Below are 12,787 nucleotides of genomic sequence, written 5' to 3' on the forward strand. Positions count from 1 at the left end.
GCCCAGGGAGACCGGGCCTCTGTGGGGAGCCCCAGACCTTCCACCCAGGGCCGACTCCAGGCACAAGCCTGGCAAGCAGGTGCTTGGGGCAGCCGCTCTGGAGAGGGGCAGCACGTCCAGCTATTCAGCGGCAATTTGGCGGACGGTCCCTCACTCACGCTCGGAGCGAAGGACCTCCCGCCGAATTGCCGCCGCAGATCACGATTGTGGCTTTTTTTTTTTTTTTTTTTTGGCTGCTTGGGGCGGCCAAAACCCTGGAGCCGGCCCTGCTTCCACCTGACCTGGGTAACAGGGCCCGGGCCCCAGGGGAAGAGGATGAGGACGAGGAGGGGGCAGGGCCTTGGGGAGAAGAGGAGGAACAGAAAGCGAGGCCACAGTTCTGGCACTGATGGCCCCCTGACTTCTCCACAGGTTCTGGTGAACCTGCGGGGGCTCCCAAATTGGCCAGGACCCATGTGTTAATCCACCATTGGATCGTTTTCACCCAAGGGGACTGTATCATAGGCTTCACAGATAATTTCTATTTATAATTGTGATTAGATTCAGGAAGAGAAGAAGATAAGGGGGCAGTCCAGGGGATTTCATGACGGATGAAGAAAGACTATGGCTGAGGCAAACATTGCTTCTTTATGCTCGACTCTTTAAAAAGAAAAAATATTCTTTTGCACTTTAAATAAACAGCTCTTCACAAGTGTCTGAAGTCTGCTAAAATATGCGGGATCCCTTGCTTGACCTACCCCTGTGAGGATGTGTGTGCTGTTTCTTTAAATATGTAGCAGGAAAAGGTTCTAATGAAAAGCTCTACAGTGAAATAGAGACATAGCTTTTGGATAAGGTTGTTTTCCTCATTTGAACAAGGAACTTTATTAAATGTTTCAGACTAGAAATAAGACACAGATTAACAGTGAGGATAATTGACCATTGGAGAAGTTTACCTAGGGATGTGGTGAATTTGCCATCTCTTGAAATCTTTAAATCAAGATTGGATGTCTTTCTACAAGAAATGCACTGAGTCAACCAGAATTTATGGGTTTGATGCAGGAATCACGGTGTGAAATTCTGGGGCCTGTGTTGTGCAGGAGTTCAGACTAGAGAGTCACTTCTAACCTTAAAAATCTATGAATCTATAATACAGATGTTAGAAGAAAGTGGCTTTCTGTCATTCTTTACCATGGTCACATGATGCGGTGTTAGAAATTGTCCCATTTTTAACCATCATAAATAAGAAGGAAAGAAAATGCTAAACTCCAGGGCATTGTCTCAGACCCTCCAAGACTTACAGTTTGATAGAGCCATGGAAGGGAGTGCTTCATTGCTTCTGAACTACAGCACAGCTTAACAGAAAGTAATGAAGTGCCAGTCAACTAACTGACGTATGCAACTGGGAATAGAGTTGAAAAAATAGTTAGAAAACATTTGCCTTGGCTGAGGAAGGAGATAAGAATATTTATGACATTGTTCTTGAAAAGCCTATGAGTATTTCATTCCCTACAGAAATCTAATATCAGAACATCCAGGCTTTACCAAATGGAGCAGCCTCCTTTCTATCTAGGTTGTGGTGGAGGTAGGCCTGCCTGCTGCACTAATGTCCCCTATGAACCTCACTTGTCCAGGAAAGGGCTTGCTCTTTCCCCCCAGCACTGCCGGCAGGAGTGCACACTTAGCTCTGCACAGGTGAGCTGCTTTCCCATAGGGGAACTGTTAGGTAAAAAGCAAGTCCTTACTCACCTCTCCAGCACCCGAGTTCGTGCGGAGTTGGTATGGGGCTCACAATCTGTCAGAGACCAGACACCAATTCGTTGATCAACGGGCTCACACTATCCTTAGCTTGAAAGGCTTCAGAGTAAGTGTGGCAAGTTTATTAGGGGTGAGCATCAATATTTATACACAGAAGTAAACAAAGTGATTAACAGATCATAATGGTCATGCATAATCAATCAAGATTCTACAGGATAAAACAGGTTAAAATGTAAATTCAAAAAGAGAAAAGGGGAGATGGCTACTTAAGGGGAGGGGGGTGTCATGAGTAGTTCGCAGGTCAGAGCTTTGATTAAAAGTTCAGACAGAGACATCAAGTCTGGGTTAAGTTTAAGCTCATCAAAAGTTCAGACTCAACAGAACTAAGGGTAAGGGGGAGGCTACCTGGGGAGGGAGGGCATGACTCGAGCTGTTGAGGGGGAACCTTTAAATTGTGTGTCCCCCATCAGCAGCTAAGGGTCCTCTCTGCTCCCCTGGCCCAGAAACTTTACTTGCTTGGTCCCAAGGGCTGCTTCCCCAAAATCAGGCAGGTGGGTACATAGGAGATAAATGGGTGTGAGATCAGCTCCGCCATGAGCCTCCTCCCATATGAAGAGGAATGGGAATGGAGGCCACAGCGGATAGGGGAGTAGCATGCTGATTCATTACGCTGTGCCCTGTCCCAGGCGTGTTCCCAACATAGCTGTTCCGTAGTTTAGTTTTAATGGCAGATTAACTATTAAGCAGGTGATGCCAGCCTGCTGTGACCTGCTTGAAACCCATCTACCTTTCTTTCAATCCCTGATTGCCTATCCCCACCCTCAGGCTTTCTGTTTGTAACTCTTTCTGTTTCCACTAGTTGTACTTAACAGTATACTGAAATTCCTTGGGGCAGTGCCTTGTCTAAGCTGTTGGGCAAAGTGCAGTGAACATTTCTATACTGCATCAAGAATAAGGAAACTCCTTTCTTTACTCCCATCTCTGACTTAATCCCATAACCTGCAAACCTCATTCATCCTCTGGAAGTTGCTGCGGTTCCTTCTGTTAGTGTGAGGACAATGTGTGATTGCTGTGACTTACAGTTTCAGGCCCTTAAACTGGGAGATGACTCTAGGGTGACCAGATCACCCAAGTCAAATATCGGGACGCGGGCGGGGGGAGGGGGGGGGGGAAGGGGGCATGGTGGGAGGGGGCAGGGGAAAAAAAAAAACACTCGCAGGCCCCAGCCCCCCTGTCCCGCTCGGGTCCCGCAGGGCAACGAACAGGGCTGGGCTGCCGATGCCTCCGCCCCAGGGCCACTGCGGGATTGCACCAACTGGGCAGCAGCCCAGACGCGACTGGCCAGGGGCTGGGTGCAGCGTGCGCGCTGCTGGGTCCCCGCAGCAGGCCCAGGCTCGGGGGGTTTGGGCCCGGGTGCCAGAGCCACAGCCGCCAAGCGCCATGGCCGCTTCCTCCCCCCGCGGCAGTGGGAGCTGCAGCAGCGGCTGCTCCCGAGTCCCGCTGCCCAAGGGGGAGAACAGCCCCCGCCTGGCCCCGCGGGCCGCCCCCCTCCTCTCCCTACCGCGACTGAATCCTGCCTGCGCTGGGGGCCAGGCCGGACTCTCACTCACCCTGGCCCCGCGCTTCCCCTGTGTCTCCTGGGCCTCCCTCCATAAGCGCCGGAGGGAGGAGGAAGGGCGAGCCTGGGGAAGAGGCGGGGATTCTGGGAGGGAACCAATGGGGGAAGGAGGGGGCGGAGTCGGGGTGGGGGGCGCAAGCACTTCCGGGCTCCGGAGTATTTGCTTGTTTGTCCAGTGTCCCGACCTAACATTGGTTGGGACGCGGGACAAACAAGAAAATATCGGGACAGTCCCGATAAAATCGGGACGTCTGGTCACCCTAGATGACTCTAGTGGGGATTGGTTCTGCCCTCCCCACACCCCTGTGCTTCAACCCTGCTGCTCTGGTGGCTTATAAATAGACTTGGTAGAATGCAATTTTTATAAGTTTGATGTGTAATATCAATTGTTTATTTGTAAGCTTTTTTTATATATAATTTTTAATTTTCACAGTTGTGGGAAATTATGGGGGGAGGTCAGATAATTTTTTAATGATAGTCAGGGCCGGCTCCAGGGTTTTGGCCGCCCCAAGCAGCCAAAAAAAAAAAAAAAAAAAGCCGCGATCGCGATCTGCGGCGGCAATTTGGCGGGAGGTCCTTTGCTCTGAGCGTGAGTGAGGAACCGTCCGCCAAATTGCCGCCGAATAGCTGGACGTGCCACCCCCAGAGCGGCTGCCCCAAGCACCTGCTTGCCAGGCTGGTGCCTGGAGCCGGCCCTGATGATAGTAGAATTTAAGATTCAAAGAGTTCAAGCTTTAACGCTGTTAAAACAAACAGAGATAAGGTGGGTGAGGTAGTATCTTTGTTTGGGCCAACTTTGATTGATGGAAGAGAGAAGCTTTTGAGCTCCACAGACCTGGAGAAGAGCTCTGTGGGGTTTGAAATCTTGTTTCTTTCACCAACAGGGCCGTCTCCAGGCACCAGCTTACCAAGCAGGTGCTTGAGGCAGCCACTTCGGAGAGCGGCGGCATGTCTAGCTGTTCGGCGGCAATTCGGCGGAGGGTCCCTCACTCCTGCTCGGAGTGAAGGACCTCCCGCTGAATTGCCGCCGCAGATCGCGATCACGGCTTTTTAAAAAACATTTTTTTTGGCTACTTGGGGCGGTCAAAACCCTGGAACCGGCCCTGGTTCAACACCTTTGTCAGGGAAGAGGCCACCACAAGTGTAACCTAAACCAAAGTACCTTGCTGAACCTGGGCGTACGTATGTGCCTAGCTAGCTTTAATGAGACAATGCACATGTTTAAAAATAGGCACCTACTTGCACACTTTGGTGAATGGGGCCCAAATCCACACCCCTGAAGAAGCTGGGATGGTGAGATTGAGTTACCTAGAACAGAGTTCATTGAAATGGGCAACTAAATAACTTTTTTTTTTTTTTACTTAAAATGAACAGTATATGATAAATGAAGCAACTCCCTCTCTCTCCCTGTTCACTAGTGCAAAGATGGAAAAAACTAAAGCCGTGCCCCACCATTCACACACTGGTTTGGAGAACTTGCAGCCACGTGCATCATGGTCTCACGATATTAAACTGAAATCCAGGAGAATGGTAGGGGATTTTTTGGCTCCAAACATGCCTCTGCAGTATTTCTGGTGCCTGCCTCCGGGGAAAGTGAACCCGACAGGGGAGAAAAGTGACCCCTACCCCCCGACAGTGCTTTTGTTTCAATTGCGGGCCAAAGGAACTCTCCAGCAGCAGCATCCACCCAGCGCTCGCGCTCCCGACGATCCAACGGGCTGCCGGGCCCATGGGCACGGGTGTGGTTACCAACACCTGTACAGAAGCTGGAAGCGACCGGGGCCTCCTGACCCCGCCCCTGGAAACTACAGCTCCCAGCCGCCCCCGGAGCATGCGCAGTAGGATTAGATGAGCTCACGGATCACAGGACGGGCTGACGTCAGAGAGGGGGCGATGAGCGCAGCAGCGCAGTGAGCGTCAGGAAGGAGCCCGGGGCGCCCTGCGCGGGGGTTGCGCGTCAGTTCTGAGCGAAGCAGCAGGTGCGTAAGAGCGGGCCCCGGGGCGGGCTAGTGCGGCAGGGGCTCTGCGGTCCTACCTGGAGCCGGTGCCGTGGCAAGGCGGGCGCGAGCGAGATGAATCGAGGTCGCTGAGACGCTGCCAAGGGGCAGGCGGTGTTTTGTAACCTGCGTCTTGCGCTGCGCCGCTCCGGGCCCCCGGCTAGGGCACAGGGACCGTGCCTACTGACCCACCCACTTCCCTAGCCCCAGCGCGGCTGGCTGGCGTCATTCAGGTTTGCAACTCCTGGGTGGCAGGTGCTCTGAGCCCCAGGGCTGGCCCTGGGGCAGAGCGCGGGGAGAAGAAAGCAGCTAGAGACAAGCCAGGGAGACGCCAAGTGTCTGCTTGAAAGAAGAGAGACAAGGCGGGGGAGGTGGTAGTTTTTATTGGGCCAGCTTCTGTTGGGGAGAGACACATTTCCAGCCACACACAGCTCTTCTTCGGGTAGCTGCCTTTCCCACACCTGAAGAAGAGCTCTGTGTGGCTGGAAAGCTTGTGTCTCTCCCCAACAGAAGTTGGCCCAATAAAAGATATTCTCTCCCTTGCCTTGTCTCTCTGATATCCTGGGACCCAGGTAGCTACAACAACACTGCCTACTCGAAATAAGTGTAGCCAACTCCTCCTTCCCCCAGAGGAGAGACTTTTCCTCTTTCCCTTTGAATCCGAAAGAATCTCCCACTCCACTGAGGAAGTCTTAGGGCGGGTCTGGTAAGCAAACAGAACAAAAATTTCAATTGAACTTACTTGGCTTGACTGAAAAGAAGAGGCCTCTTGTCTCCAGCATGTTACCTATTAGGATAATATTCCTTGCCCATAATCTTAGTGTAGTGTTGTCACTGCCATTTGGGGGAGAGAATTATGTCCTTTCTGCTTAGGTCATCCAAATACGGTCCTAGGATCTGAGATGTCTGTAAAGTGTTGTATTGCCACCCATTAAAAAAATCATGAGCCTGATTTAAAAAACAAAACAAAAACAGCCTCATAATTTTAAATTTGAGGATCTTTTTATTTATCTTTGGTTTCTGAGTCTTTAGGTTACACTTGCTTTATTTTTTCAAGCTTGTTCTCAACCATGAGGACTAGAAATTTCCCTTTTTAACGAAACCCGAGACTCTCATGCACGTTCTTGATTCCAGCACTGGGACTTTAAGAAAAACACCAAATATTGTGAAACTTGTGATTAAACTGAGGGCATCGGGTAGAGCTGATTGAATATATGATTTTTCAGTTTGGTGGCCCAATGAAAACTTTTTTTTTGTTTCGTTTCAAACTGAAACAATTTGTTTTTTTCTTACTGAAAAAAAAAAGTAAACAATTTCATTTAGGTTTAGGTGTTTATAGCTTTGTATATAATTGGTGTGGTTAGAGAGTCCAGACATGTTTTTGGATGAATACAAAAGTGGTGCAGACTTTGAATGCTTTGTAAACTTTGTATTGTGGATAGACTGGGGAAAGCAGGGCAAGGCATAGTCCTAGTGTAGCCAGGATGGCAGAGGTATAAGTTGTTCAGTAGTGGAAAGTTATAAGCCATTTCTGGTAATAGTAGAGAAACACAGCAACGTAATACAAGCAAGAATGCATAATGGAGAGGGTGGATTGGACAGGGAAGTAACTGGGATATTATTTCAATGAGTCATTTGTATCTGAGCTCTCGAGTCTCGAGCGGTTTTGAATTGGATGACTTTGGCCCTTTCTAATCTTAGCCTAGATCCTGAAAGTGGCTCTGTGTGGAGCATGTTTACTTCAGCAGGCTCGAGTCTACCTATAGGTAGCCAGTTGTGGGATCAGGAAGTTTAAAAGGCAGTATTCCCACTTGTTTCAGTGGACATAGCTGGTGTTTGAATTTGGCACTATAACTTTTATTCAGTGAGATGGGGAAGAAGGGGGAAGGGGGGGGGGGAAGAAAAAGTTTAGGGAGGAGAACACTGCTCTTAAGCCTGAAACCCCACCTCAAGATGGGGTAGGGACTGGCTTGTGAACTATCCGAACTCAGTGCTAGCATAATTCCAAAACTGATCTTTTTGTAACTAGGTCTTTCTGGGCCTGATTTTCAGACCAGCCTCACCCTGGCTGCCCTTCATTATATTGTTTTAATTCTCCATCCTCAATCATTCACAGGACACTTACATACACATCTCAGTAGTGTTATCTAATGGGTGGGAACAATTGGGTATCTGGGCCCCGATCCTGCAGTTAGGTCTGAATGGGCAGACCCCTGCCCAGACTCCCACTGAGATCCAGTTACAGAATTGGGACCTTTGCCATCTTAATTTTATTAATTGTCCCTGCAATTTTCTTTTGCCCTCCCAAAAGCAGATGCAAGTAGGGAAGGCAGGTTTTAAAAATCTGCCTCTGGGAATAGTACAAATCTTACAAAAAGAGACGATTGGATATTTTGGATTATATTTACATTTTCTGGATATGAAAGCTGTTATGTGTGAACAGGAGGAGGAAGAATGCTGCTAATCTGCACAGTGGGGGACAGCCATAGCAGCTTTTCAGTCCAGCTGCTGTTAATTCATGTCTAGTGTCTGCAGAGCACCATTGCATTATTGCCTTTAGATTTCAGTGATTGATTCATTTATCACAGGCGTCAACAAAACTTCCCAATTTGTTCTATTTTAAGTCCTGTTTTCATGTATTAGTTGCACTTTTATTAAACATTAACTTAAGGCAAATACCACTCCATTATAACTGATCCTATCAAGCTAGCTTTGACAATTTTGGAAATATCTTTAAATTTACTGTTGCCTGAATTGCATACATTGTATTTCTTCTCAAAACTGAATATTTCCATACCAGTGGTCCAGGGCAGAACATCTGTTTGGTTTCAATGCTACTCCCATCTATGTGCTGACGGTAAGACATTCTACCTTCCTGTGTGATTTTTATCCTTGTATACACTGGTAGTAAGTGTCATGTACTTAATTAAATTAATTTTAGTTTATTCTAATTTACTGCAGCACATAATTTGTCATACATGAGATTACATGCAAAATATTGTATAAATACAAAATGTTATCGCCATCATCAATTGCTGTCCAACCACTGGATTTTTTTTTGCCATTGTAATGATATATCAACAGTTTTTTGTATGATACACTTAGACATTCTACAGGGCTTTTTTTTTTTTTTAAAAGCAGTCCTCCACTAAACTTTATATGTAGCTTTTAATTGTTCAGAAGAAAAGGTTTCTTGGTCTCTCCTTTTAAAAAATAAAAAAAAATACTGGTGATGGAAGAAACATGTCTGCTCTATACCACGGGGAGTAACTCTATCTTATTCTAACAGTGTGGGTATGTTTCTAAGGTAGCAACAACTGTCTCATTGCCTGACACTACACTTACAACCACTGAAGTCAGTGGGATTTCATGAGTTCACTGTTGGAACTCCAGTTGACTTTGACTACTGAGGGCACTCAGTACCACATAATATTGTCCCTTATGTATAGATTGGTATTTCAATAGTAAATGTTTCACATGCGGGAGAAAATTGTGTGTGTTTTTTTTTTCTTTTTTTCTTTTTTAAAGCTTAAATACAATTAAAGCTTTAGAAGCTCTAGAAAGGAAGGGTTGCCCATGGGTAGGGTGCTAGCATGTAATTTTCCTTGAGACTTTGTGCAAGACACTGAAGTCCAAATCATTAAAGTGTTTAGGCTCCTATCTTCCATTGAAATTAGTGGAAGTTAGGAGACTAAATATTTTTAAGGATCTGGGCCTTAGTCTCTCTGTGCCTCAGTTTCCCATCTGTAAAATGGGAATAATAGCACTGGGTGTCATGAGGGTGTACATTAAAGATCATCAGTGCTCAGATGCTACAGTAATTGGGGTATTTGATAGAACTATTTTAGGTAGGAGGAAGGAAGTTGTTGGTTCTTCCTCTTTTTAGAAAATGAAGTTAGTAGCATGACCAGATGATAAGCCATAGAACTCTATGCAGCAATAAAGTGTAAATATGGAGAGCCTCTAGTAGCACGTGATCTTGTGTTTTCTGAGTGCTGTAAACTATGGTCACCTCTAGATCAGAGGCTCTCAAACTGTGGTCTGCGGCCCACCAGTGGTCTGTGAGCTCCATTCAGGTGGTCAGCTGATAGTTTCCTCTAAGGTGTGCGCCTGGGCGGCCACACATGAGAGAGTGGAGGGCCACCCACCTAATTAGTGGAGCCATGCAGGCTTGGGTCCATTAATTAGGTGCCTGGACCCTGGAGAAGACGCACATGTAAGGTGGGGTGGTGGCCTTGGGAGGGGAATAGGGAGGGGAGGGGGCAGTGGGGTGAGAAGAGGGGGGGTGGGGAGAATTTGGCTGCTGCTGCAGCCCTGCACGTCCCAGAGAAAGGAGGTGTCTTTCCCCAGCTCCAGGGTTGTGGCTGCCAGGGAGAGATGGCCCTCCTTCCCAGCCTCAGCTCTATGGCAGCTGTGGTGGGAGAGAGACCCCCCTCCTACCCTGCCCCAGTTCGGAGGCTGCCGCAGCAGGGTGGGATAGGGCATATCCATCGCATTAGAAAGGTAAGACTACTGATATGAAAATATGAGTTGTGTGCTTTAATTTGTAGAACAAAAAAGGTTAAGTTTTTTTTTATATAGTGTTTTTATCCAAAGAGCTTTACAATCGTTAGCTAACGATACAAACAACATTCGGAAAGATCACTAAGTGGTCCACTGAGACCCTCAGCAATTTTCAAGTGCTCCGTAGGGGAAAACAAAAAAGGTTGGGAACCACTGATCTAGATTTCATGGTCACCTGATCAGTTACAATTTGTCACTTTAAATGGGGGAGAATATATAAAGAGACCCACTAACACAAAACAAATCCAAAGGGTAATAAAATAGAAGAGATCTAACATACATGCCAACAACTGCTAATTTTCCAGTATTAGGAATTAGTGGGGAAAGAGTTTCTGTGTCCAATGCTAGCAGTTGATATCTTGCTGGACAAGGGGTGCATTTGTGATGCTGATGGCATAGCTAACGAGCATTGGGACATATTGATAGTGTTATCACAATTGTGAGACTTTAAGCTGTGATCCTGCGAAGTCTTAAGTGCATGATTGATTATCTTCACATACACTTAGTCCAGTTGAAAGCAATGCATAAAAAACAGCAATTGTAAAAGTATATGAAGGTTTGGAGCCTTGATGTGTAATGCAAGTATGTTTTCTAGCATTAAAGCAGGATATGAGCTGGTTTAAAGCAGGATATGATCTTACAAAGGGTTCTAATCAAAATGGATGAACTAGCAAGATGGCTTAAATGCCAGCTGTAATTAAAAGCTTTATTTTTAAATGCACATCATAGTTTAATGCCTGTCTAGAAGCTGATCTCACCATCCCAAACTTCCAGAATTTTGACTGTATACAGAGGGAGCAGTTTTCTTTATTAATAGTCCTGGGAATACAATAATTAGGCTGGGCTATCATCTGCTAGCAGTTTGCCTTTCTCCATAGTCTTTGATCATGTTGTAATAAGGTAATTAGCCACTTGATGCTAAAGAATACAAAACTGCAGTTAATAAGACACATTTCAGTATCTCTCTATACACCCCTAGCAGAGCTACTAAGAAATACAAGAGGTGCTTGAAGATGCTCTTTTAATGCAATGTGCCGTAAGACAATGACAGTACTTTTTCCCCTCATTTTAAAAACTGGGTTCTGACCTAGGAGGAATTTCACCAACTGTCTGTCATATATAGCAGTGTTTCTCAACCTTTTTGATACCAGGGTCCCTCTTGCTGACTTCCTAAATTGTGTCAGGGAGATCTCAGGGACTGGCATCGATCCACACACCCGTCCTTCAGAAACACTGATGTATATAGTAAAACCTTAAATGACTCCTATTCGTCTTATGTTGTAACCCAGCCTGATTGTGTGATGTTCCTTTATGCATGTTTAATGTCTGAAACTGCTCTAGTATGTTCTGTTGTCTTTCCTGCCTGGATAACAAAATATCTGGAATCCTGCAGGTAAGATGTGCCAGCCTCCTGTAGACCGAATTGTGACAGGCATGGAGCTACTCTGGAATTATGAATATTCTGCATTGACTTGGTTATTGGACATTTACTGTATGGTTAAATTGGTTTAGTAGTTTAAGGGAGGTGTATGGAAAAAACAAGCAGGAAGGGAAAGAATGGCTCAAGATAAGCTACTTCGCAGAAAACACTTGAGAGTTGTTAAGAGACAATGCCCAGATAGGAAAAGGTCTTGTCATAACTATAAAGGGAAGGGTAACAACTGTCCTGTGTACAGTACTATAAAATCCCTCCTGGCCGGAGACTCCAAAATCCTTTTTCCCTGTAAAGGGTTAAGAAGCTCAGGTAACATGGCTGGCATCTGACCCAAGGACCAATAAAGGGACAAGATACTTTCAAATCTTGGGGGAGGGGAAGGCTTTTGTTTGTGCTCTTTGTTTGGGAAGTCGTTTGCTCTTGGGACTGAGAGGGACCAGACATCAATCCAGGTTCTCCAAATCTTTCTGAACAAGTCTCTCATATTTCAGACTTGTAAGTAAGCAGCCAGGCAAGGCATGTTAGTTATCTTTGTTTTCTCAACTTGTAAATGTACCTTTTACTAGAGTGTTTATCTCTGTTTGCTGTACTTTGAACCTAAGGCTAGAGGGGATTCCTCTGAGCCCTTTAAGTTTGATTACCCTGTAAAGTTATTTTTCCATCCTGATTTTACAGAGATAATTTTTACCTTTTTCTTTAATTAAAAGCCTTCTTTTTAAGAACCTGATTGATTTTTCCCTGTTTTTTAGATCCAAGGGTGTTGGATCTTGATCCACCTGGAGTTGGTGGGAGGAAGGAGGGGGGATGGTTAATTTCTCCTTGTTTTAAGATCCAAGGGGTTTGGATCTGTATTCACCAGGGAATTGGTGAAGAGTCTCTCAAGGCTACCCAGGGAAGGGAATAAGCTTTGGGAATGGTGGCAGCGGACCAGATCTAAGCTGGTAGTTAAGCTTAGAAGTTTTCATGCAGGCCCTCACATTTGTACCCTAAAGTTCAGAGTGGGGAAGCAGCCTTGACAGGTCTGCGCTCACTAGAGATCAAAAAAAGTTCTGGACAGTTTAAAAGAGGATGCTCAAGGGGGGCAGGAGTTGTTTGGGGGAACCAGAGACACAGAGATAGGGTTGTCTGAAGTGAGACCTGCTTAGGTTACCAACTGGGGATGGTAAGCCTTTAGGTAAGATATGCAGTAGTGTTGTAGCTGTGTCGCTCTGAGGATATTGGAGAGACAAGGTGGGTGAGGTGATATCTTTTATTGAACCAGCGTGTGTTGGTGAGAGAAAGGCCTTGGCTACACTCGCGGATTCACAGCGCTGCCACGGCAGCGCTGTGAAGCGCGAGTGTAGTCGCGCCGCCAGCGCTGCAAGAGCGCTCTCGCAGCGCTGCAAGTACTCCACCTCTCCGAGGGGAATAGCTTGCAGCGCAGCGAGAGAGCGTGCA

General features: G+C 46.5%; 1 protein-coding gene across 6 annotated transcripts in view; it reads left to right on the forward strand.

The window, feature by feature from the left end:
* Window positions 1-5,186: 5,186 nt before the first annotated feature.
* Window positions 5,187-12,787, forward strand: part of PLEKHB2 (pleckstrin homology domain containing B2) — a 35,267-nt gene continuing 27,666 nt past the window's right edge. For 3 of the 6 annotated variants that reach the window (XM_065556078.1, XM_065556079.1, XM_008165825.4), the window contains exon 1: window positions 5,195-5,334. The gene's annotated coding sequence lies outside the window, so the exon portion shown is untranslated. Of the gene's footprint in view, window positions 5,586-12,787 lie in introns of all 6 variants that reach the window. The other 3 variants (XM_005282455.4, XM_065556077.1, XM_008165826.4) reach the window with 3 other exon arrangements.

The sequence above is a fragment of the Chrysemys picta genome, chromosome 9, assembly GCF_011386835.1.
Source record: "Chrysemys picta bellii isolate R12L10 chromosome 9, ASM1138683v2, whole genome shotgun sequence".
Classification (NCBI taxonomy): Eukaryota; Metazoa; Chordata; order Testudines; family Emydidae; genus Chrysemys; species Chrysemys picta.